The 14,696-nt window shown below is 43.1% G+C and overlaps 1 long non-coding RNA gene across 1 annotated transcript; it reads right to left on the reverse strand.

The window, feature by feature from the left end:
- Nucleotides 1–5,478: 5,478 nt before the first annotated feature.
- Nucleotides 5,479–8,075, reverse strand: LOC117351592. Its single transcript, XR_004537484.1, has 3 exons — nt 8,014–8,075; nt 6,790–6,858; nt 5,479–5,533 (listed from the first exon to the last, which is right to left on the reverse strand). It is a non-coding gene; the product is annotated as an uncharacterized LOC117351592 (long non-coding RNA).
- Nucleotides 8,076–14,696: the final 6,621 nt, after the last annotated feature.

Consider the following 14,696-nt stretch of genomic DNA (forward strand, 5'->3'; position numbering starts at 1 on the left):
AATTTAAAAAACAAAAACTTAAAGCTGGGATGGATCTGCACAAGGCTTTGGTACATAAGATATGTATAAATCACATATTACAGAAAATGTGGTTAAAGGGAAATTGAGGAAACTACTTAAAGGCCTTTGACCTTTGGGAACTTTATCATTCTTTATATAAGCCGCTTTGCGCTATTGTCTTCCTATTGCGGATTTTCTTTGTCTGCTTCCATTTTATAAATGTAACTAATGTTATGTATACGGTTTGAGTTTTCATCGCTATAAAAAGTTTTAAAATATACAGCTAGAAGTTAGCGTCGCCTTAAATCGAATCAACGGGTATAGTTCCATTGAAGTCGATCTGCTTAAAATAAGCAATAGATAGAAAAAACCAATAAAGGAAATAAGATAATCACTTATTTTATTGAGCGAATTAGTGAGAAGTGAGTGAGCGAGTCCAATAAAAAAAGGTATTAACTTTTCCTTTATTTTTTTAATTATATCTATTGCCTGTTTAAAGAACACCGACTTCAATGGAACTATACCTGTTGACGCGATTTAAAGCGAAGCCGACTTCTAGCTGTATATTTTAAATGTTTCTATAGCGATGAAAACCTAAACGTTTACTTAATGTTACTTACAATTATAAAACAGAAGCAAATAAACAATCCTCAGGAAAACGAGCGAGACAATAGCCCAAAGTGGCTCGTACAAACGATTGTGTAATTCGGCCAATAAAGTTTCACTTAACTTTTGGGTTGTCGACAGGAACCAATGTAAGCTGTGTTTTGAAGATCTTTTGCCAGGAATCCAGAAGTAAGGACAGCTCATTTCTATACCGTTCAAGTGATAAGAGCTGCGCTGTGAAAAAAAAAACCAGAACTGGTGTCAAACTCATTGGAAAATTTAAATTATATAAGTTACATACAGAAGCCAAAAAACTGAATTGATCCTTAAAAAAATCAGTACTAGGAAGAAAGCCATGAAATGCTTGTACAATTATGAAAAAATTCCCAAGGCTTAGCAGTCAAAAAACATCAATATCTAGAAAAAACTATAACCAATTGCGTTTAAGTTCTTTCCTACTGCATTTCTGTAATATCATGTGAGCGAGAGCACCTCTGTCCGATTCATAAATTTCTTATGTCCTAAACCCTCATACAAATAGAGCTCAAAAATTTAAAAAATAAAAACTTAAAGCTGGGATGGATCTGCACAAGGCTTTGGTACATAAGATATGTATAAATCACATATTACAGAAAATGTGGTTAAAGGGAAATTGAGGAAACTACTTAAAGGCCTTTGACCTTTGGGAACTTTATCATTCTTTATATAAGCCGCTTTGCGCTATTGTCTTCCTATTGCTGATTTTCTTTGTCTGCTTCTATTTTATAAATGTAACTAATGTTATTATGTATACGGTTTGAGTTTTCATCGCTATAAAAAGTTTTAAAATATACAGCTAGAAGTTAGCGTCGCCTTAAATCGAATCGACGGGTATAGTTCCATTGAAGTCGATCTGCTTAAAATAAGCAATAGATAGGAAAAAACCAATAAAGGAAATAAGATAATCACTTATTTTACTGAGCGAATTAGTGAGTAAGTGAGTGAGCAAGTCCAATAAAAAAAGGTATTAACTTTTCCTTTATTTTTTTAATTATATCTATTGCCTGTTTAAAGAACACCGACTTCAATGGAACTATACCTGTTGACGCGATTTAAAGCGAAGCCGACTGCTAGATGTATATTTTAAACGTTTCTATAGCGATGAAAACCTAAATGGTTTACATAATAATGTTACTTGCATTTAAAAGACAGAATCAAACAATTCTCATAAAAAAATAATAAGTTTCACTTAACTTTTGCATTGTCGACGGGTACGTCACTCAAGTTTCACAGATCTTTTTCCAGGAATCCAAAAGTGAAGACAGGTCATTTGTATAATATTCAAGTGATAGGTGCACTGTGAAAAAAACCAAATTGGCGTCAAACTCATTGGAAAATTAGAATAAAGAAATTCATAGTAAAGATTCAAAATGAATTAAGGACAGGGGAATACCTATCATATGCAACCTTCACACAATGAAACAGTCATTCCTGCACTGCTCTTTCCTTTTTATAATGGACCAAAAAAGCAGACAGATTTAAAATGAAGAATCAGAAAATGACTGACAGCCTTGGGAGGTGACACATCGAACCTCATATTCCCTCGCTCCATTTCACTACCTAGTGAATATTCCCACCCTAGAGGGCCTAGAATTTGCCACAAGCACAAAGTCATCCTCATCCTACTCTACAGAACCCCCCTGCTCCCGAGCAGAAGCCCTAGAATCCCTACTCAAATTCCATCAGCGAGCTATCCATCTCCCACAAACATGTGACCATCCCAGGACACTTCAACTAAAATTCCAACTGCAAATCAACCCCCATCGCCTCCCTTAAACTCCCCTTCCTTTCTGCACTAGCTTCTCCATTCTTAACCTTTACTTAAGTCACTGTAAAATCTTTGACTGTCTAAATGTATCCCACTGTGAATGTTTGCTTCTAACCCATTCAGAGCTACTAGGAAGTGGGGATAATAAACAAATTAAATATTTGTCACTTCACTCCTTACCTTTACATTTCTGCCAAAGCCAGACATGCATCCTCCTGTCAGAAATCCACAAGGTCAAACAGAAAACACCTCGTCTTCCTGTGTAAGACCTAGGCAGAATACATACATGAAGTTAAAAGAAACCATGGAATCCATACCCTAACAAAAAGAAGAAACACCATATTCCAATAAGGCAGTGCAGCCAACCGCAAGTCTTAGACAGGATGTATGCCCAAATTATTTGCTCAAATGTCAACTCTTCTATAACCATTAATTCCAGGCACAATGAGCTTACAAATTTAAGGCTACAATTTCATGATCTACAACTCAGTCTGATAAAGTACCGTCTCATTTTAAGAGGGGGAGGGATCAGAACAAGCAGATTGTGGCCTCTAGAACTCCCCTACATCCACTCCTTTACCTCCACTTCTACACAATCTGGACGCAGTCCAATTACATTAGTGGGAAGAAATTTTATGATCGCTTCCGGCACAGCTGTTTAGGACTTTAGAGTAGACCACCACAAAGTGAACACGCCCCAAAGCAGTGTACACCAAGGCGGTGATCAACCCCCCCCCCAAAGCAGTGTACACCAAGGCGGTGATCAACCCCCCCCCCCAAAGCAGTGTACACCAAGGCGGTGATCAACCCCCCCCATAGCAGTGTACACCAAGGCGGTGATCAACCCCCCCCATAGCAGTGTACACCAAGGCGGTGATCAACCCCCCCCCATAGCAGTGTACACCAAGGCGGTGTACACCAGGGCGGTGATCAACCCCCCCATAGCGGTGTACACCAAGGCAGTGTACACCAGGGCGGTGATCAACCCCCCCATAGCGGTGTACACCAAGGCAGTGTACACCAGGGCGGTGATCAACCCCCCCATAGCGGTGTACACCAAGGCAGTGTACACCAGGGCGGTGATCAACCCCCCCATAGCGGTGTACACCAAGGCAGTGATCAACCCCCCATAGCAGTGTACACCAAGGCGGTGATCAACCCCCCCATAGCAGTGTACACCAAGGCAGTGTACACCAGGGCGGTGATCAACCCCCCCATAGCAGTGTACACCAGGGCGGTGATCAACCCCCCCATAGCGGTGTACACCAGGGCGGTGATCAACCCCCCCATAGCGGTGTACACCAGGGCGGTGATCAACCCCCCCATAGCGGTGTACACCAAGGCAGTGTACACCAGAGCGGTGATCAAACCCCCCAAAGCGGTGTACACCAAGGCAGTGATCAACCCCCCATAGCAGTGTACACCAAGGCAGTGATCAACCCCCCATAGCAGTGTACACCAAGGCAGTGATCAACCCCCCATAGCAGTGTACACCAAGGCAGTGATCAACCCCCCATAGCAGTGTACACCAAGGCAGTGATCAACCCCCCATAGCAGTGTACACCAAGGCGGTGATCAACCCCCCATAGCAGTGTACACCAAGGCGGTGATCAACCCCCCCATAGCAGTGTACACCAAGGCGGTGATCAACCCCCCCCATAGCAGTGTACACCAAGGCGGTGATCAACCCCCCCATAGCGGTGTACACCAAGGCAGTGTACACCAGGGCGGTGATCAACCCCCCCAAAGCGGTGTACACCAAGGCAGTGTACACCAAGGCGGTGATCAACCCCCCTAAAGTGGTATACATCAAGGCAGTGTATACCAGGGCAGTGATCAACCCCCCCAAAGCAGTGTACACCAAGGCGGTGATCAACCCCCCCATAGCTGTGTACACCAAGGTAGTGATCAACCCCCCCAAAGCGGTGTACACCAAGGCAGTGTACACCAGGGCAGTGATCAACCCCGCCAAAGCAGTGTACACCAAGGCGGTGGCGATCAACCCCCCCATAGCTGTGTACACCAAGGTAGTGATCAACCCCCCCAAAGCGGTGTACACCAAGGCAGTGTACACCAGGGCAGTGATCAACCCTGCCAAAGCAGTGGCGATCAACCCCCCCATAGCTGTGTACACCAGGGCAGTGATCAACCCCACCAAAGCAGTGTACACCAAGGTGGTGGCGATCAAACCCCCCCCCAAAGCAGTGTACACCAAGGCAGTGAACACCAAGGTAGATCACCAAGTAGTTAACATCCCAAAGTTGAACACCACTGCTGTTCTTATGGCAAGTCTGCTCTGCCAAAGCCTCCAAATATTCCTGTCTTCAGTAATAAATTCCCACTAATGTAATTGTACTGTATGCGAGTATATAATGTTCCTAATACTCTTATGATAAACACTTATCTTTCCCAGCGCTGTGCAGGATCGGTCCATGTGTCTCATACACACTGGCTGTTCTTGTGACAAGTCCACGCAGTCAAAGCCTCCAAGTATTCCTGTCTTCAGAAATAAATAATTTTCAATAAACACTTTTCAAATATTTCAATTCATTTCTATCCATTAAGAAATGTGTTTCCCCAAAAATAAGACTCATTCATTTTGAGCCCAAAAAAGACACTAGATTTTTCCCATACACAATGATCATCTCTTCCTTCTTCTCCTCCACCCCAATTCTTCCTATTTCCTTTCTATCCCTCCCTCCCATCCCTTGTGCAGCAAAACCCTTGCAGCTTTTATCCCTCCCTACCTCCAATACCCCATGTAGCATCTTTCTATCCCCCCCGGTCCCAATGGCCTCATAATCTATTTAATGTAGCTTGGGCAATGGAGGGATTAAGTGATTTGCCCAGGGTCATCAGGATCAGCATGGGTTTGAACTCAAAACTTCAGGATTCTGAAGCTGTAGCTTTAACCACTGCTCTACACTCTTCTAAAAATATTTCCTATTTTAAAAATGCAGCATGGTCCCTTTTGAATTGCATGGCTTCCGTCTTGTGTATAATTTGATTCTCAACTCCAAAGTTCTCCCAACCAATTTACCATTTGGGAGTCAGGAAATTCTTACCTGACATCCTTCCTGTAAAATTTCAGTGATCAGGTAACTCGCATCCTAGGAACCCCTGCAGTACAAAACAAACTAAATAAGTAAATGAGGGAAGGAAGGAAGGAAGGACGTGTTAGTACTTGAGGGAGCACAAACAGGGTCATGAACTTGGAACACAGAATGAAAGTAAAGAGTGAGGGGTGCACAAGCCATAATATGGAAGAATGGAGGGAGTGAGGAAAAGAAGACAGACAGACAAAGAGAATTATTGGTCATGGGGAGAGGAGTGAGGTAGAGATGTATGAGCGCAGAGAGAAGGGGAGAACATACTGGGCTGAGGAAGCCTCCCGCACTTTTTATTTTTAAGTACAGAGGGGGAGGGTATTAATGAAGTGCTAGATTGGTCGTGAAGGGAGGGAGAGCTTATGGGGCCAGAAACAGAGAGAAATGGTGGGCAATAGTCTTAAGGGAAAGAAGTTGGACCTGGGATGGTGTGGAGGAAGAGGGAAAGATACTTGAAGGAAAAACTGTTGGGAATAGAAAGGGAGATATGGTGGACCTGGGGAAGGGACGCAGGCAGGGGGAGAGATGTGATGGGGCATTTGGGAAGAGGAAGAGAAGTTGGATCTGGGGATTGAAGGGAGGGAGGGAGAAATGTTAGGTCTGTGGATGGAAGGCAGAGATGCAGCATCAAGGAGGGGGAAGGGAAGAAAAACAGAAGAGAGCAAAACATTGGACTGTGGGGATAGAGGAGCAGAGAAGAACCCATAGGAGGGCAGGAGGGAAGAGCTGGGATAAGAAGATGCTAGGAGATGGAAAGAAAGGGATAGGCAGTTACAGCCTGAGGGGAGAGGGAGGGGGATTCTGAAAGTGGTGACCCATGTAGATAAGGTCAAAAGGGAGATGACAAGAAATTAGCAGCGAGTACAGTGGTATTAATATGGTAATGGGGAGTTGAGATCAGGAAAAAGGAGGCTGGGAAAAGAGTGAGATGGGAAATGGAAGAGCTAGGGATGGAGAAAAGATGGAAAATTGAGGTAGTTGATCATTTAAAAAGGGTGAGAAAGGCAAGATTTGAGTGGAAAGAAGCAAAAAATAAAGTTAAGAAAGCTGAAAGGGAAAAATACATTGGACATAGGCATAAGAAGGAAAACAATGGAATGAGAGGAGAGGAGAAAATAAATGGACAGCAGACACTGGAAAGAGACCTAGTTGAAGATGGACAAAATGCAGAAAGAGAAACTGGGACCGAGATGATGGAAAAACAAACCATCCAGACAACAAGGTAGAAAAAATTGTTTTATTTTTAATTTATTAACTGGAAATTCTTACCTGCTATCCTTCCTGTAAAATTTCAGTCGACTCCTTTCGGTGATCAGGTAACTCACATCCTAGGAATCCCTGCAGTACAAAAAACAAACAAAATATATAAGTATAAGGGAGGGAAATAAGGAAGAAGGACATGTTGGGTCTTAAGGGAGGGAGCACAAACAGAACAAAAGGAGGGGCATGAACTTGGACACAGAATGAAGGGAAAGAGGGAGGGGAGCATGAGCCATAATATGGAAGAACGGAGGGAGTGAGGGAGAGATACTGAGGTGCGGGAGAGAACAGAAAAGGAGAATTGGGTATCAGAAGGAAAGATGGTGCACATGGGGAGATAAAGAGAAGAACTGTTAGACAGAGAGAAGGGAGGGAGTGGAAGAGGAGTGAGGTAGAGATACATGGGCATGGAGAGAAGGGGAAGAATATACTGGGCTGAGGAAGCCCCCCGGACTTTTTTTTTTAAAGTACAGAGGGGGGGGATGGTATTAAAGAAGTGCTAGATAGGGCTGGGGGGAGAGCTTATGGGGCCAGAAGCAGAGAGAGATGGTGGGTAATAGTCTGAAGGGAGAGAAGTTGGACCTGGGATGGTATGGAGGAAGAAGGAAAGTTACTTAAAGGAAGAACTTGGGAAGAGAAAGGAAGAAATGGTGGACCTGGGGAAGGGAGGCAGGAAGAGAAAGGGAGAAAAGTTGGATCTTGGGATAGAAGGCAGAGAGATGCTAGAAGATAGAAAGAAAGGGACAGGGAGTTATAGCTTGAAGAGAGGTGACCCATGTGGATGAGGTAAAAAGTGAGATGACAAGATAAATGAGCAGCGAGTACAGTGGTATTAATATGGTAATGGGGAGTAGAGATCAGGAAAAAGGAGGCTGGGAAAAGAGTGAGATGGGAAACGGGAAATGGAAGACCTAAGTATGGAGAAAAGATGGAAAACTGAGTTAGCGGAACATTTAAAAAGGGTGAGAAAGAAGGCAAGATTTGAGTGGAAAGAAGCAAAAAAGAAAAAAGTTAAGAAAGCTGAAAGGGAAAAATACATTGGACACAGACAGAAGGAAAAACAATGGAATGAGAGGAGAAAATAAATGGACAGCAGACACTGGAAAAAGACTTAGTTGAAGATGGACAAAATGCAGAAAGAAACTGGGACCGAGATGATGGAAAAACAAAACATCCAGACAACAAGGTAGAAAAAAGTGTTTTATTTTGAATTTATTAACTGGAAATTCTTACCTGCCATCCTTCCTGTAAAATTTCAGTCGACTCCTTTCAGTGATCAGGTAACTCGCATCCTAGGAATCCTTGCAGTACAAAAACAATATACAAGTAAGGGAGGGAAATAAGGAAGAAGGATGTGTTGGGACTTAAGGGAGGAAGCACAAACAGGACAAAGGAAGGAGGGGCATGAACTTGGGACACAGAATGAAAAGAAAGAGGGAAAGATGGTGCACATGGGGAGATGAAGAGAACTGAAGGGAGAGAAGGGAGGGAGTGGGAGAGGAGTGAGGTAGAGATGCATGGGCATGGAGAGAAGGGGGAGAACATACTGGGCTGAGGAAGCCCCCCCCGACTTTTTTTTAATTAAGTACAGAGGGGGGATGGTATTAAAGAAGTGCTAGATAGGGCTGGGGGGGGGTGAGAGAGCTTATGGGGCTAGAAGCAGAGAGAGATGGTGGGTAATAGTCTGAAGGGAGAGAAGTTGGACCTGGGATGGTGTAGAGAAAGAGGGAAAGATACTTAAAGGAAGAACTGTTGGGAAGAGAAAGGAAGAAATGGTGGACCTGGGGAAGGGAGGCAGGCAGGAAGAGAAAGGGAGAAAAGTTGGATCTGGGGATAGAAGGCAGAGATGCTAGAAGATAGCACGAAAGGGACAGGGAGTTATAGCTTGAAGAGAGAGGTGACCCATGTGGATGAGGTAAAAAGGGAGATGACAAGATAAGTGAGAGAGCAGCGAGTACAATGGTATTAATGGGGTAATGGGGAGTAGATAACAGGAAAAAGGAGGATGGGAAAAGAGTGAGATGGGAAATGGAAGAGCTAGGGACTGAGAGAAGATGGAGAATTGTGAAGTAGCTGAACATTTAAAAAGAAGGGTGAGAAAGAAGGCAAGATTTGAGTGGAGACAGGCAAAAAAAAAAAAAAAAGTTAAGCTGAAAGGGGAAAAAAATACATTGGAGACAGGCATAAGAAGGAAAAGGAATGTTACAAGAGAAGGAGAAAAAAAATGGACAGCAGATACTGGAAAGAGAATTAGTTGAAAATGGACTAAATGCAAAAAGAAAAACTGGGACCGAGATGATGGAAAAACAAAACATCCAGACAACAAGGTAGAAAAGTGTTTTATTTTGAATTTATTAACTGGAATGTTAGCTTTGGGATATGTGCATCACAATTATTTTTGTATTCAGTAGTGTAGACATATACAGCTCATTTGGGGGAGGGACTGGAGCCCAAAATTAGTAGATGACCACCAAAGTTTCTCCCTGCCCGAGTGCAATTTATAAATACTTAAGCTAGTGTGGATTCCCAAGCTCTGCTGACTGAAGACATCTTCCTCCGGTCTAGCAATTCAAAATCTTAAAGCTTTGCAGCCAATGGCAATATCCTCAAGCTGCTACTGCTTTCAAGAAAGCCAAGGTGGAGATTTCAGACATAATTTCAATTGTAATCACGTTATTGAAGCCTTAAAAAAGTAGAAGAAAAAGATCAATACCCTCATTATTTGCAACATATTTTGTTAATGCTTCAAACATTAGTTACTGTAATAATTCTTTAACTGTATTATAATAAATTTCCAATTACATTTCTAAACATTCTTGTTGCTTGTCAAGTATCTATTTAAATCATCATAATATAATCTGTAGAATTATATTAACAAAATATATAAATTTAGATTTAATGTCTTTATTATAATCAAAAGCTAGATCTAGTATGAGTTACTCTCCAATTTTTAATATACTATCAATTACAAGATCAACTGTTTACCAATCAATTCTAGAATCAGCAATAAAAATCATTGTGTTCACAAAACATTAATTATTTGGAATCACATCTTTTAAAAAAACCAGATCATTTTCTCTTTACTTTAAATTAAGTGTGCTAATAACTTTTAAAACCTATGAAATTAATAGTACCACATGGTACATAATACACTAATGAATCTATTGACAAAGTAATTTTAAGACCGTTTCTTAAATTGCTTTTTCATTTAATTGAAAATCATTTTAACACTTTTAAAGTTACTTTTTTTAATCAATTAGACTCATTGCCATTGTTTAATTTAATTGAAGTTATATCTTCCCTGAAGCCTGAAAAAAACTGCCAGCCTCGGCAGCGATTCAGCTACGTCCCCCGCGGCTCCCCTTTCGCGCTTTCCGCGGCTGCAATGACGCAATTTCCTGTTTCTGCCCGGGTGGATTGCTGCAGAGGCAGATACGGAAAGCGCAGAAGGGGAGCCGCGGGGGACTTAGCTGAATCGCTGCCGAGGAAGGTAAAGGGCCATCAGATAGGAAAGAAGGCTGGGAAAATGCTGGGCCACGGGACCAGGCCCTGAGCAGAGAAGTTCCTGGACCGTGACTCCCAGGCCAAAACCAACTCCCTCACGGCTTGCACCTGGGAGAAGATTACTAAAAATATTTTTTACATGGGGGGTGGGGGAGGGGGGGTGTAAAAAAAAAAAACCCACAAAAAAAAAAACAGTGGGCCCCGGGTGTCATAGACCCCCAGGTACACCACTGAGCGGATCCTAAGCGTGTTAGCTCTTAAAATGACCCCTCCAAAAACAAGCATCGTACAGGAGACACTGAAACGAAGCTTCCGTTTAGGAATGCTAAAGGCAGCAACCATAGTTATGTTTAAACACAAGTCTTAGTCTCTTAGTTCAAAATTTAAACTTTTATATTTTAAAACAGCATCTGAAGGCTTACCCGCTGTGGTTCGGAATCGCTTCACTCCAATGATACCGGTCGTAGTGACACCTTTTCACTCTAACGTTGCATTCTCAAAAGTGGCGAATACCGTGAACTTTATACGCTCAGTCATTAGGCTGCACATAATCGCTCACCTGATTGTCATATGGTGATCACGTAAACTTCGTGCGCTGGTGACGTACACCAGATTAATCATCCGGTTATGTTTGTCGCCTCAATAATGGTCCATAATCACTGCGTGATGAAGGAAGAGATGGAACGATTCTATCCCGCGCAAAGGTAGGACGATTTTATACCTCACAAACGATATTGAACCAAATCGAAATGTTTTAATGAGCACTGTTTTAGCTTTTCATGAATGTATCACTATTTCTTCAGCCTTATATGACAATTAGTTATCTCTGTTGCTCTTTTTATTAATCCTTCAATAGGATGCCAGACTATCCAATCAGTCCATAAATTTTGAAACATGTTCCCTAATCGTTTAAATACCTTTCTTACTCAAATTGCCTACTTCCATTCAGTTTACTTTAATTAAACCTATTTTTTCTATTATTTTATTATTTTCTTTCTAAATCAAATTACCTAATTCGATTCAATTTTTTAATTAAATAAAGATGAATTTAAGTATGATGTTTCTTATTAAAAGTTCCTTATTTAATATTATTCAATCTGCCTATAAGAATGTAATATTTTGCTATTAAAATCCCCAAATCTAACAAATAAATATATAACAATAATATAATAACCTTGTTAAGGAATTCATTTTTACTTTTGAGTGATTAGGCAATAAATTTATAATTATGATAAGCCTCTTCACATGTCACATGGGCTATGTTGTAAAATTTAATTCTGTACACCAAGATAAATAATCTTGATATCAATTATACATCCCAAGATGAACTTTAAAGAAATTATATTTTTTTCCATCAAATGTGAACTGTTTTGTTCTTATTGCCAGAACCTCATTTAAAAACCCTAATTTTGCAGGGACTCAGCTGCTGCTTCTTGGGCCGTGCACCAAGAGCATCACTTTCCCTTCTACTTCCCATGGCCACCATCCCCTTCTGTGAGCATCTGCCCCCTCCCCTTTCATTTTCCCCTTCCATCATCTTCCACCTATCTCTTCTCCACACCATCTGCCCTGGTCTAAGTTAAGGCACTGGTCTTTGACTTGGGGGCCACTGCGGGAGCAGACTGCTGGGCAGAATGGACCCCTGGTCTAACCCAGCAGCACCAATTCTTATGTTCTCTTCCATCCAGTATCTACCTTCCATCTCTGCATCCCCTTCTATAAAGCATCACCCCCCCTTCTCTCTTTCCATCCAGTATCTGCCCCCTCTCTCCCCATCCCCTTCTATAAAGCTCCCCTCTCTCCCTTTCCATCCAATGTCTTCCTATCTCTCACCTGACACCCTGCTGCTGCTTCATGCCCCTCCGAGGTTACAGGTCAGAGTCAACAGCTGATCATATTGAGGTAGCCTGTTTTGCCGCAGCAGCGGCCAGAAGGGGGTGGGGAGGTGCTGCTCTTGCTGCGTGGGGTCTTCACAAGAGGTGTGCAGCTTAGAGCGAACATCAAGTCAGAGCTTGTTCTTTAGTTCAGTGCCTATGTGGCATGTTGGCCTTAGAATCCACTTCTGCCTTTTAACCTTTATTTTTGTATACTTCAGATGTATTGAACTCTTCAGTTCTCTCCTCCTCTGTGTCTTCTATTTGGGAACATTTTTGTGTTGGGGGTTTATTTTCTTCGCCACTGTCAGATGCATGCCATTATGAGGGTGCACTATTTGCACATTCTGCACCCTCTTTCCTGAGAGGGCGTATATACACAACTGTTCACGCATGCTTATTAGCTCATACTAGGGCTGTGAGGTCAGTACACCAAACCTTCGATTCCAAATCTGATTCCTATTGATATTAGGCTTTAAATGTCCGATTCTATGAACAGCGTCCCGATTGTAGGCAGCGGTAGGCAGCCAATCGGGATGCACATATTAAAAAATAAAAGGGAGGCTGGCCACCTACACTGTAGGCGTCTGTCGCGGGTGCAGGGAGATGTGAGCTTGTGGCATCGTTTATACTTCGCTATGTCCTTTAAAGTTGTAACTAAAATTGTATCTAATACATATTAGTTATGGGTCCCACTAATACAATGATCACCATCAGTTTCATCTGGAAGTGACTTTGGGCAAGCTTAAGCATCCCTAGGCATCTCCCTAGGGCTGCAAAAGATGCCCAAATGTAGGCCAGCCAATAGATACAATCCCTGTGCTGATCGCAGCAAGAGAATCTCCCTGAGAATGCCTAATCCCTCCTGCCGCCAACCCTGAACCCCCACCCCGGAGACTGTCCACGGTCCCCCCATAAGAGGGGATTTAGGATTAGGGCCAACCAGAGTCTTGGCCACATTCGATGTGTAGGTATTGATGATTGGGGGGTCATGGGTTTGGTGGGGGTCTGCTGGCAGGGGGGAGTGGGCATCCCGCATGCCTATCGCAGTTGGAGAGAGGTGGGCTGTTTCAGACATTCCAGCAGGAGGTCGTGGGCATCCATCCTTTCATGTAGAGTCTGGGGGTGGGGGGAGTGGCGGCAAGAAGGATTGGGCATCTCTCCTGCCGCAGACTGTCCCGTGGGGGGGTTTGGGGGGTGGTGGCAGGAAGGATTGGGCATCCCTCCTGCTGTGCAGTTTTGGGGGGATTCCCTGCTGTAACCACTGCCGTACAGCTGCGATCAGCTGATAGTAACATGATTCTCTAACCAGCTCTGGTTAGAGAATCGAGGTGGTTAGGCAGATGCAATTCTGTATAGGATGCTGGTGTACGATTCTCAGCTGCTAAGACTGGCGTCCTATACAGAATCTGCCCTTAAATGTTTTGTTCTGGCTCTAAAGTACTGCTCTATATAACTTATATTGACCAGTACTTTATATCAAGAGATTGGCTTCCTGTTTATTTTAGAGTACAATTTAGATGTGCTTGTATGATATTTAAAATCATTTATGGAATATTCATGTCCTTATTACCTTTGTCTTGTGTTCCTAGCAGTATGGTTCTGATATAATATTGTAAATATTTTTCATGATTTCCCTCAAGAACCTTAAGTGTAGGTTCTGATTTAATGAACTAGCTCTTATTTTTTTCTAGGTTCATGAAGGATCCCAGACGGAAACATGTCAGATATGAGTTTTCTTTATGCATTTCTGAATAATAAACATCGATGTTGAGCTCTGTGTTTTCTCTGGGTCTTGTCTGAAGTTATCTTCTTTCTTCTGGTCAAATCTTCCTCACGCATGCTGCGGGCACCTTAACTTTCAAATGCAGATCCCATCCAGCTGCTTCTCACAGGAACTAAAAGCTTCATTCCTACACTAGTCATTAAGCCCATTACATTAACGGGTGCTAGAATACTGTTCACCCTCTATGTTGCCCCTTCTATTCACTGCCCTCTCTTCTCTTTCCATCCAGTGTGCGTCCCCTCTCTCTCTGTCCCATATGGCCTCTCTCCACCTCCTCTTTCCTTTTGTCTGGCATACCTTCCTCCTTCCCTCCATGCCCTGCCATCTGTTCTTCCCTCCAAGCCACTCTCCCCTGTGCTCACTTTCCTCCTTCAACTACTTCATCGGGCAACAGCAGCATTCACAATTCATTGCTGTTGCTGGCTTCAGGTATTCCTCTCTGGCAGGTCCTGTGTTCATGAAGTAGGCAGGACCGGCCAGAGAGGAAGGCCTGAAGCCGCAACAGCAGCGAATTGTAAACGCTGCTGCTGCCTGAAGCACCCGAGGCAGACGGTTCTCTCCCCTCCCAGCCCAACCCCCGCTGACTTTGCGACCCTTCCGGCGAGATGACTTTAAAAGCAAACCTCCCTCCAGCGTTGGCAGCCGCAGCACGCTAAACAGGCTGGGTCGCGGCTTTCTTCTGCCGTTGAGTCTATCTGTCGAGTCATTGATGACATCATTAGTGACGCGGCAGAGGGACTCAACTGCAGGAG

This window comes from Geotrypetes seraphini, chromosome 18 (assembly GCF_902459505.1).
Source record: "Geotrypetes seraphini chromosome 18, aGeoSer1.1, whole genome shotgun sequence".
NCBI lineage: Eukaryota > Metazoa > Chordata > Amphibia > Gymnophiona > Dermophiidae > Geotrypetes > Geotrypetes seraphini.